Here is a 12,108-nt window from a genome sequence, read left to right on the forward strand (position 1 = left end):
GAGTGAAGTCCATAAATATAGATGTAACCTTATCTGAAAAATAGTCAGCTAATTTGTTACATAAACTTTGTGAAGTTTCAGTAGGAGGGTGAGCTGGTTCTGCAAGATGGTTCACTACATCAAAGAGCTTTTTCGTGCTGCATTTCGCCTGGTCTATTTGGGTGGTGTAATAGATATTTTTTTCCCTGGCTATTTTTTGCTTATAATCAAGGAGTGCAGCTTTATAGGTTGTTTTATCTGGTATTTTGTAATGTTTGCGCCAATTACGCTCTAAGTTGCGGCAGTATTGACGTTGTAGCCTAAGTTGTTCTGTGAACCATGGAGCCGAAGGAGTTTTTCTATTGCGTTTGGAGATTCTGGGCGGAGCTAGAGTTTGAAACGTCCTTTCCAGAATGGAAGTGTAAGTGGCGGCCGCAATATTTGGGTCTGTTTCCCCCTCTGCGTGTACAAACGCATCGGTGAGAATCAGATCAAGATGATTATAGTCCAAATTTCGCCAGTCTCTGGTGGTTAAAAGAGAGTTGTGTGAAGCATTTTTACATAACTTTGGTTTGATTAGCGATACGGAAATAGCGACCAACCACGGAATCTGCGAAATGAATAGCGAAACGCAATATTGTCTCAATCGGCATTCATGAAAGAAATACATTAGCGAAAAAGCGCTAAATCGCACGTTTGCGCGGCGCAATTTAAGGACAACTCAAAGCAGGTGGTAACCATAAAAGCCATGATGAAGCAAAATTTGAAAAACTGTTAGCCAATCACCAACAGGTCCAGGCCTGACCAATCACACATAAGGACATTCAGCAGCAGCATTAGGCGTTCCACAATGCCTGGGATGTACATGGTGGTGAGGCGGCGAAGGCTACAGCGAGCAGCACGGAGGAGACGCATGAGGCAGGCAAGGATTTACCGGCAGCGGGTCACCTTGCTGGGCCAAACCAGAGAACAGATTTATGCAAAATACAGGCTGAATGGGGAAATGATCACCTGGCTGATACAAGAACTCGACCCCATCATGCAGCACCCGACAAGGCGAAACAATTCTGTGCCCACACATGTGCAGGTATTGTGCAGCCTGCACCTCCTGGCCTCCGGCAGTTTCCAGGGCATAGTAGCCGCTGCTGGGGGGATATCCCAGCCCACCATGTCACGCTGCCTCCACACTTTTGTTGACGCCATGCTCAGCCAGCTCCACCGGCACATCACATTTCCCACGAGCCAACAGGAATTGGACCTCAAAAAACTACAATTTTATAATGTTGCCCATTTTCCCCATGTCCTCGGCTGCATAGACTGTACCCACGTCGCCATCTGCCCACCAGCTGGCACGGAGTATATGTACCGCAACAGGAAGTCCTACCACTCCCTCAACATACAGATGGTCTGCAATGCCAAGACCATCATCACTGACATTGTGGCCCAGTACCCAGGGAGTACCCATGACTCCTTTATCTTCAGGCACAGCGGACTCCACACACGACTGATCAGGGGAGAGTTTGGGGAAGGACACCTACTTGGTAAGTACACTTTGTCGACAATGTCACATTGCTATGAAGTAACTGCGCTGCACAGGCAATCAACATCTGCTCCTCTCATTCAGGTGACAGTGGCTACGCCCTACGGGAATACCTCCTGACCCCTTACCTCAACCCTGCCACACCTCAGCAACGGCGCTACAATGTTGCGCACATCCGGACAAGGAACTGTATTGAAAGGACATTTGGCCTGCTCAAGAGCAGGTTCCGTATACTGCACAAGACAGGTGGGGCCATGTATTACAGTCCTGCAGCGTGCTGCCGCATTGTGGCTGTCTGTGCAATGCTTCATAACATTGCAACCAAGCGCCGGATACCAGTTGACATCTCAGGCAGTGAATCTGAGGGGGACGACCGGCCACCAGCACATGCGCACCATGCACGCGGGGAGAACCCAGCTGAAGGCCACAGACGTCGCAACCACATCACAGCTAACAATTTCTAGCCCACCCCCTTCCCCCACCCCACATATCACAATTGCATGCAAAATTTAATGATTACACAAGGCGAATGTGTGCAGCAAAATAAATGTATTTGTTTGATTCACAAGAAAAAAGGGTCATGGTAACAACTATTTACAAAATACAGTATTCCTGCATACTGCATGTAAAGGTTCATGGCAGGCTTAGCTTCAGCCTGCGCCTGTGTCCCTGACACAATGTCATTGGCGCCTCCGGCGCACAATTCCCAGGCGCCTGTGAGGCTCTTCCTCATCCTGGGCAGCAGTACCAGGCGTAGCCCTGGTGCTGCGCCTAGGTGGGGGGGCCTGCGTGGCAGAGTGGCTGCTCACACTGGAGGCACCCTCACTCGCATCGTCTCCCCCCACAATGGCCGGTAGCACAGGTGTATGCAGTGCGGTAACGGCGGTGGTCAAGTGCTCCAGCACCCAGTTGGTGCTGCTGGGTCAACGAGCGCCGCGACAGCTGGGTGGTGGCATTTGCTGCCACATAATTTGAGCGACTATAGGTCGACAGCCGGCTCAACAGCTGGTGGTGGCGCCTGCTTGCAACACTGCGTTGCTTCACGAGTGCTGCAGTATTGTCCTCCATTGCCGCCGTCATGCGGTCCATGGCCGCCGTCATGCGGTCCATCCGCTCGCCGACTCCCGCCACATTGCGGCCAATCTTATGCAGCTGGAGCTGGATGGCTCCTTGCTGCTGCGACTGGCGCTGGTGTATTCGGAGCATGCGCCGCTCCACGCTCATGCAGGCATGGAGATGCCCATTGCCCCTCCTGCTGGTCGGCCGCTGTGTAGCGGATGTGGCTGGCCCAGATCGTGTTGGACGAGCTGCAGGTGGTGTAGCAGCTGGTGTTGCAGGTGCGGCAGGCACTGGAGGCACATTGGTGGGGTGCCTGGCTCTGGCAGCCGGTGGGCCTGCAGATGTTGCAGCAGGTAAGGTGGGGGGCCTGGCCTTGGCAGCCGGTGGGCCTGCAGATGTTGCAGCAGGTAAGGTGGGGGGCCTGGCCTTGGCAGCCGGTGGGCCTGCAGATGTTGCAGCAGGTAAGGTGGGGGGCCTGGCCTTGGCAGCCGGTGGGCCTGCAGATGTTGCAGCAGGTAAGGTGGGGGGCCTGGCCTTGGCAGCCGGTGGGCCTGCAGATGTAGCAGCAGGTACGGTGGGGGGCCTGGCTGCTGGTGTTGGCGCAGCGGCAGGGGCTGGTGGCTGGGTAGCGGGTAGGGATTCCTCCTCCTGGGCCTCCTCATCAATCAGCAGCCTCTCGCTGTCACTGCTATCATCCGCACCTGTGAGGGTAAGTGGATACTCATTAGGTGCATGTGACTGTCAGACGTGCAGATGTTACATGCATGCTGGGTGTCATTCCCTGGATGGCTGTGGATTTGCGCACTTTGGAACCTTTCTGGCCGCATTGTGGTACTACTACATTGTGGACATACTACGTCTCCCACAATGCCTCAGGGCATTTCCTGATGCACAACATAGGCATGACTAAGGGCCAATGAGTGAGCCTATTTGGTCAGGGACGGTCATAGGGGACAGGGTCGCAGTCGCATGCCACTTACCTTGGGTGTCTTGGGTGGGGCGGGAGGAGTCCAGAGGGGTCACGCCAACACACGCCTCCCTCTCCAAGGTGTCCTCTACCTGGTCCTCCAGGGGGGTGTTGGGTGGGACAGTCGGTCCACCACCTCCAGTGCCTGATGCCTCACCAAGGCGCTCCGCCACCCTCTCCTTGGCACGCCCTCGGAGGTCGTACCAGCGCTTTTTCAGCTCCTCCAACGACCTGTCCGCAACGCCCACAGAGTTGACGCTGGAGGCAATCCCCACCCAGATCCTCCGCTTCTCCTGCTCTGGGACCCTCCTGGAGTTGGCACCAAAGAGCTGGTCGTGGTTGGCCACCACCCCTTCTATAAGGTTCTCCAGCTCCTGCTCGGAGAACTTTAGTTTGCGCTTGCGGCCAGCGCTGTTGCTGGGGCCAGGCAGAGGTTCGTCGGACATGGCGGTCGCTATTTCGGCCGGTTGGGGAGTCGCTAACGGAGGTTTAGCGGCAGCTTTCCGTCGTGAACACTCGAATGATAGCGTCACTGTGGTGTTTGGGGGTGGGATTTGGCTGCTTCCTGGTTGTGATGTCATCACGGTGCTCGGAATGCGTCTTCCCGTTTTCCAGATCCCGCGAGAATGCGACTCGCATTCCCGATCGCACGGAATTGCGAGTCGCTATCCCGTGCGATCGGGATTGCGAGTCGCAATCCCGTGAGATCGGGATTGCGAGTCGCAATCCCGATCGCAGGTAGCCGGAAATAGCGATTATTCTGCGTTTTTTGTAGGTCGCTAACGGCTTTAGCGCCCGCTTGCGAGTCGCTATTTTTTCCCCGAAAAGTACATGAATGCCGTTTTGCGTTTCCTCAATAGCGAGTCGCTATTAATCGCTATTAGGGACACGCAAAACGGCCCGTACATGAATCAGGCTGTAATTTCCTAAATATGCATTTTGATTTGAAGTTTGGTTAATGCATTCCTTTGTAGAGGAATCATTCCCGCAACCACTGTGTTTCATGCACATTTTGCTTACAACTGGTCAAACAATTTCTCTCCTTGTGTTTGATGGGCCACATGGAATTTTAGAACATTTCGTTATTTGTCTGGGTTAAAAAGACAAACAAATTCAGTGTGAGAGCAAGCAGTGTTACACAGATTAGAATGGCCAGCGCTAATAAATGCATTTGTATGGGGCAGATTCACAAGCCCTTGTGACACTTTTGCACCTCCGTTGTATCACCTTTGTGATGCAGAGGTAGCGTAAAAAATGCGGCCACTGTACAACGTGACGCATCTAGGGAGATGCGTCACATTGTAAGGCCTGCGTCACATTATACCTGCGTCAGGTATAATGTATGCAGGGTGGGCGTTCCCACGCAGGAAAGCCTCATAAAAGTGGCACAGTGAAATGTACAAGATCTCACTGTGTCACTTCTAAGATGCCACGGCGCCAAAACCTTGCGCCTGGCGACACGACTCCAGCAATGCATGAGTTTTGCCCCAACAAATGCGTCAGAATTTCTGACGCATCTGTCGATCCTTGCGCCATGGTGCACCTTATTGTAAGTACGGTGCATCCATTGTGGCGCAAGGGTTTATAAGGGTGGCACAGAGAAAGTGATGCATCTCTACAGATGCGTCACTTTCTTTTAAATCTGCCCCAATATTTTTTAGGGGTGGGGCATTTGGGTTTGCACTTCAGACACACTATTCAAAGGACACGAACAAGCGCTTTACAATCATTTGACACAAACAGAAGCGCTGGAGGTACGGCTAGTGGAATCAACCACAAGTGAGTTACTTACTGTAAATGTCATATTATATATGATTTCACGCAAGAGAGTTGTACTTAGAGTATTTTGAACCCTCGGGGAATCTTGAGAGAGAAAGATAAAATTGTAGGTGCCTCATCAAGAATACCTGATGTATTCAAGTACACTCTCCGCACTTCAGTTCTCCTTCAGTATCCGCCCACACAATGGGCAGTTCATGTTGTGATCATTAAAGAAAAGATGGTAGATAGATATTTTGGTAAACATGTGCCACGCTTTTTTCTCATGAAAAGCTGCATAAGAAACATAATCAAATAGTGCACACTAACCATATTTATATTTATTTTACAGCAAGTGTGCAATATGAGCTGGTGCTGAGACCAAAATAAGTAGCCAGGTTAGGCAGAAAGAACTACAGAGGAGCAATAAAAACAAGCATCTGAAATGCAATAGGTCTCGCATTTACTTGAGTTTGAGCTATTGGCATTGTAAATGGCAATGCCTTTTATTCATGTTTCGTTTTAAAAACAAATAAATAAAAGGGATTGTTATTTACAATGCCAATAGCTTAAACTTATGCAAATGCGAGACCTATTTCATTGCAAATCCTTGTTTTATATGATTGTTTAGTTGTACATAATGCTTTTTTGGTCATATCTAAGGTAACAAAAATGCTTCTGACACTTCTTTATTATAACTTTTCAGCATGCTGCAAACTTCTGTACAGCACAGCTTAAAGACATAGGTAAGGTCAATATCTCTGGCTAAACACTTAGAAGTTCCCAAAGGCCATACCTATTGGCTATGCCATTGCTTGTTAATATTATATACAACAGAGTGCCAGTTGTTGCTTATTTATCTTCTGCAACTTACAACCACTGACAACGCCAACACTCCTGGCTTGTTGTAGGTGTAATGTTACTTGTGTTAAATATCTGGATGAATGGACACAAGCAACAAAATATGATTGGGGCAGCACACTATGCTAAGCAAAGATTTTTAGCATAAGTATTTTAAGCTACGCCCTTAACTACAATGGCCACACCCGTATGAGACCCCCCAGTTTTTTATCTCACTTAAAGCCTTGCTTGCAAAACATTTATAAAGTGTGCTTTAAGTTAAAAACTACCTCATTTGGTAACCATGGGCAACTGTTTTTAGCAAATTAATTGAGTAATGGGGGGCACGTTTATCATGATGCCTGGGCCGATTTTCAGTCCCAGTCCAACCCTGACATCAGCTGTTAGGGCGATTTAGGAGTATAAGGCAGTCTTCTCCTATCAGATTTGAGGGGGGGTATGCTTAAGATGTACTGAGGTGAAATCACAGTTCCAGTGACATCACTGGTGTGGAATTCAGCATTAAACTGCAGCATAATTTTGCAGAATCATTCACTTGACCTCGTGTAAGGCCCTGGGCCTGGACAGACCAGTCACGACATGAGTTAATATTTTTTTTGTGTGGTCCCTTTGCTGAAATATAGCTTCTTTGTCAGATCTGGCATGAAGAATAGAACTAGGCTTGGGGCAAAGGTACATTCCCCAGCGTCTTTGCCCAGTTTTGACCCCAATATTTGAAAAGGCTGTAAATTGGTTGTTGCAGAGGCACATACTGGGGACAGCAGGGGGCTGAATGCCTAGGTCGGCATCAGAGCCGGTTTCCGGATCCCTCCCCGCTTCCGCGCTTCAAATGGAAACTCCAATGGCAGCTCTTGTGTTAAAATCAGAAGCATCACTTTCCAGCGGCAGCTGCATTAGGCCCAAGTCTCCCCTTTTCATCTCACGGGCAGCCGCCAGTCCCGATAGCGGGGATCTTTATGAAAGGCGAGATAAAAACATAAATAAAATGCATAGTAATTTAATAGGAAATTGCTAAAAAAAAAGTTAAAATGCGAAACCTATTGCATTTATACTAGTGTACATTTACGGCCACATGCATCATTGTTGCCGTTTGCGATTTCTTAATTGCGAAAATTGAGGAATCGCAATTAAGAAATCACAAAAGGCTATGCATTAAGAAATCGCAATTTTTTTTGCGATTTCTTAAAATTCCTTATTTGCGATTCACAATTTGCGAATCGCAATTAAGGAATCCCTTCCCATTGATTCCTATGGGCCTAGAGGCCCATAGGAATGAATGGGAAGTCATTCTCAATTTGCGATTAGCAATTTGCAAATTGAGAATGCAATTTCAAGGGTGCAGTGGGGGGCAAAGGACCCCCCTGCACCCCTGAAATATAACTTTAAGTGCATTTTTGTAAAATGAAACTTTCAAAAATGCACAAAAGTTTTCGCAAATTACCATGAAGGTCAACTTCATGGTAATTTACCTCTCCCTATTTGCGAATTTGCAAATTTAAAATGTTCAGGCATTGCATTTAAGAAATCTAAAATTGCGATTTCTTAAATGCAATCGCAATTTTAGAAATCGTAACATGATTGCGATTACTAAACTTGCGAAAAACATGATGCATCCCAATTTTGTCAATTGCATTTGCAAACGGCCGAAAATTGCGATTCGCACCGTTTGCGAATGCAATTCACAATGATGCATGTGCCCGTTACTGCTTTGTCTGCCATAACCCCAGTGCATCTCTTTTCTTGGGAGGTGAAATAGATCAAATGTTAGCCTGCTGTACATTAGGTGCAATAATTCGCTACGGATGTTAAACGTATATTTAATTTAAACAAATATTAAACACCGCAACAGATTAATAGTACAGAGGGGCTGCGTAAGAGGTGCAACCTGATATTTAGATATATTTTGTCCTATTTCATTTTTTTTTTCACTTTTAGAAATTTACACAACATAAAACTTTCTGTTTTTTGCAAAGGTTGGGAGAGCGTGACGTTGCCGCCTGAACCAAGGGATTTCAGTGGCCCATTGTACCTAAATGATGGGTCGTTTTTGTATCTAATCAGGGACTCCAGGGGAGGATTTGTCCGTCCTGGCAAAGGGGTCTTGGTGCTAGAAAATAACGGAATGGTGTCTGTTGTGGGCTTAGGCACAGTTAGGCAGGCATTACGACTCAGTGAGATAAAAACGCGCCAGTGAGCTGCTTGGTGGTTGATACCCTGAGTCTGAACCTGCTAAGGCCAATGTAGCTGTGTAGCCTTCTCTGGTGGTCAATACATTGAGTGCCATGTATTGCATGATAACACTTAGCATGGGCCCCACCTGCAAACACCGGGTCAAATTAAGCACTGCACACATCCCAAAGCATGCTTGCACAGTGTGTCAACTTCAGTGCTTTGCCTAGTTTGCAAAAGACTATAGTGTACCAAACGTGGTGTGAGTGCGCGCACATAATACCCATAGCTATCTCAGTACACTAGGCCAAATCCGCAACAAGACCATGGAAACGGAGTCTATTAAATGAAACGAAATATTGTGACTGTTATAAATAACTAAGGGGTCAATTAGGATGGCAGACGGATCACCACCGCCATGCAGGCGGTGGTGATCCATCCGCCATCCTTGCCTGTCCGCCACCTATTTCCCCCCGCCATATTACAATGGCGGATGGACCATAGCGGACGGGAAGACCGTCCGCTGCATTTCCGCGGTGGTCGCCTTGCGACCGCGGCGGAAAAGCTCTAATATGGTGGCGGTGTCTATCAGACACCGTCAGCCATATTAGGATGTGCTGGGGGCTATGCATTTCCGTGGCGGCAATGCCGCCACGAAAAGGCATACGGTCCTTGCTTTGGGGGCCCGTTGTGGGCCCCCAGGGTGAAGGGGGGGTGGGTGCACATGGGGGGTGCCTATGGTACCCACCTGCAGTTGCGTGCACAATGCGGCAGGCACCGCGCGGTGCCTGACGCTTTGTGCATGCAAATGCACAGCATGCATTTTTTACTTTTGGGCGGGTGCTGCTTAAAGCAGCACCCGCCGTAATGTTAAATATACAGGATGTGACCGCCAGGGTGGCGGTCACATCCTAATTCCAACGGAGGGAACGCCGCTGCCCCTGCGGACGGTCCCTCCACCTCGGGGGTGGCGGACGGACGCAGGTCCGTCGGCCATCATAATCGACCCCTTAGTCTGGAAAATGGCTCTGTAAGGTTTTTTATTCGTGCCCGAATTGTGTGTGTCCGGGATTAACACATGTGGCACGCATTCCCAGGATTAGCAGCGTGTTCTATCTTTTCTCACCAGAAAATTGCCACATTCCTGGATTTCTTTGCCCATGGGATGTGCTGTAATAGGCGCCGATATAAACTCAAACATAAAACAGGTTTCTCTCCCTACCGGCCCAAAGTAGCTGTAATGAGGTGAAGATGAAAGGCGGAGGTGGTTCTTGGGGATTTCACGCTGCTGGCCGGCGGAATCTTTAAGTGTTAAACTGATACTGCACGCTCTGTCCTGGGATATCAGCCCCGCGGAGCTACACTCGACATGCCAACTGGCGTCTCCTGCCATGAAATGTCACTCAAGTTTACTGTACTGTTTATCTCGATTCGGTCTCCCATCCTGTTATCGTACATATATTGTTTAGTTCGTGTGGATAGAGCGCTTTCAAACCCAGGCTGCTCATAAAAGTTTAAACGGGCAAGACAATTATTTTATAAACAAGGCAGCGCTTGATCGCCTTGCAATTCTCATCCAGACCCACATCTACCTCGGGCCAAATCCCATCAGGAAAAAAGCAACAATTAAAAAAACAAGGCAGTTCTACTTCGTACCTAGGCAAACGTTTGGGGCAGTTATTCTCAACTGTATTACCTACAACAGTTCCGTAGATGCGCTAATGCCACGAAAGACCGCGTGTGCAGCAGCATAGGTGCGGTCTGCGCCGCAGCACCAAAAACATGTTTAACACTGCAGCAGCGGCAGAATTTACGTAACACGCTCCCCATAGGAGGCACAGCGGAGATGTGGATGCAACTCCCCCTATGTGAAGAAAATAGTATGCACCCGCAATACAAACGGCACTATGGCAAAGGGATAAATTTGAACAAAATACAGGCAGGGACAACAGCATAAGAGGCCTTGAGCAAAGCAGCCAACCTGCAATAGACACGGCGGTCAGGAACACGCAATGGAAGGAATAGGCGCCGAAAGCTTAACATCACACGCCATTGGGACACCGAGTGTAACAGCATGTCTTGCTCATGCTGTCTGCAGGAGCCAGTAGGCTCTCTGATTGGTTGACAAGGTTCACCAATCAGAAAGCTTATTTGGTAGTTGCCAACCAATCAGAGAGCCGACTGGCCCGTGCAGACAGCGTGAGCAAGACACTCCGTAGAGATCAAAGACTTTGAAAAAAACGCTCACCATCTGTTTCCATTCAGCCGCTTGTCTTTGCGTCTGGGCTGAGTGAAAACAGATGCGCTTGTCACGGGCGGGCAGCATCACAAAACTGCAAGGGCGGTAACAGAAATGACGTCCAGCAAATGGAAAGTGAGAAAACAACATATATCACGACGCAAGCAAATCAGAAACGATTCGGACACAGGGGCGTGGATTGAAGTCCCCTTCTTTCATACTGTTTACTTAAGCTCTCACAGGTGAGGAGCGCATGTGTGCTCCAACGCCAGGCTCGACCTAAAAAGCAGAGTAACAGACATGCAGGTCTTAACTGACTTGCAAAAAGCAAGGTTATCTCAGTTGTACTTCAATCTCCTAAGGGAGAGGGATGACTTATCCCTCGTCAAAGTGTGGCACACTATCCCAGTGCGCACAGAAGCAGTAGTACAAATGTTCATGATGTTGGTTATTTTGGGGGTCTGATATTATATGAGTTATATGCCCACATGCATCAACGATTTTTGCATTCGCAAACGGTGCGAATCGCAAAATTCGGCCGTTTGCGAATGCAAAATCATGTTTTGGGATGCAACAATTTTTTACTATTTTCGCATTTTAAGGATTCGCATATATGGATTGCGAATTCCTTAAATATGCGCATTTTGTAAGGAATCGCATTTTAAAGGTGCAAAACTGCATGCATCAAAATTCGCTAATTGCGATTCCTTAAGAAATCGCAAATAGCATTTCTTATTTTTAGAAGTACTTTCACCAGGTGGTATTTTTTTTTTCAAACTTGAAATCTGGTGAAACTCATTTATAGTGCATAAAAGGTCTGTGAAAATGCTGCTTACACTTTTCTACCATGGCTGCTGTCATTGCATTTGCACATCCAGACGCAGCAGAGGGTAGGAGGAGGAGGGCGGAGATCACTCAACATTATTTTTAGCAGAGGTATGACGCTTGAAATGTTTTCAGTGTGCTAACATGTTTGGTTTATTAAGGTCATAAACACAAGTTTTTCTGCTACAAATGATGACATGTACTTTCTTTCTCAACAAATCAAATTAGAATGCATTACTCTCTACATTGCCAGAAAACTTTAAATTCTCAAAAAATAATTGAATTAGCTTTAGATGACAATCATTTCACTTTTTTCTACCACACACCCCTAATGCCTTAGCTGATGCAGTAGCTATCCCAATGTCTTTACCAATTCCTGAATCACATTTTCTATTGCTACGTCGTGCCCCCAAATTTACTGGTACTTCCTTCTACATTATTACTTGCTTGTTCGTTAAATTGAGAGCCTTCCTTACAAAAACTTTCAGAAGTAGGCTTTAGCTTGTCATTTGCAATGGGTTCAAGTGCATTCATTCCTCTAGATATGTCCCTACAACACTGGGAGACATCTTTCTGCATGTCCAGAACTGGTTTAATAAGCTGAGCATTTGTGCGGCACATCATATTCATTGACCTACAACATGCCTGATTACTTAACATTGACCTAATACATCTTTTGGCATTTGCAATTTGTTGAGACTGCATTGTGCT

The sequence above is a fragment of the Lissotriton helveticus genome, chromosome 9, assembly GCF_964261635.1.
Source record: "Lissotriton helveticus chromosome 9, aLisHel1.1, whole genome shotgun sequence".
Classification (NCBI taxonomy): Eukaryota; Metazoa; Chordata; class Amphibia; order Caudata; family Salamandridae; genus Lissotriton; species Lissotriton helveticus.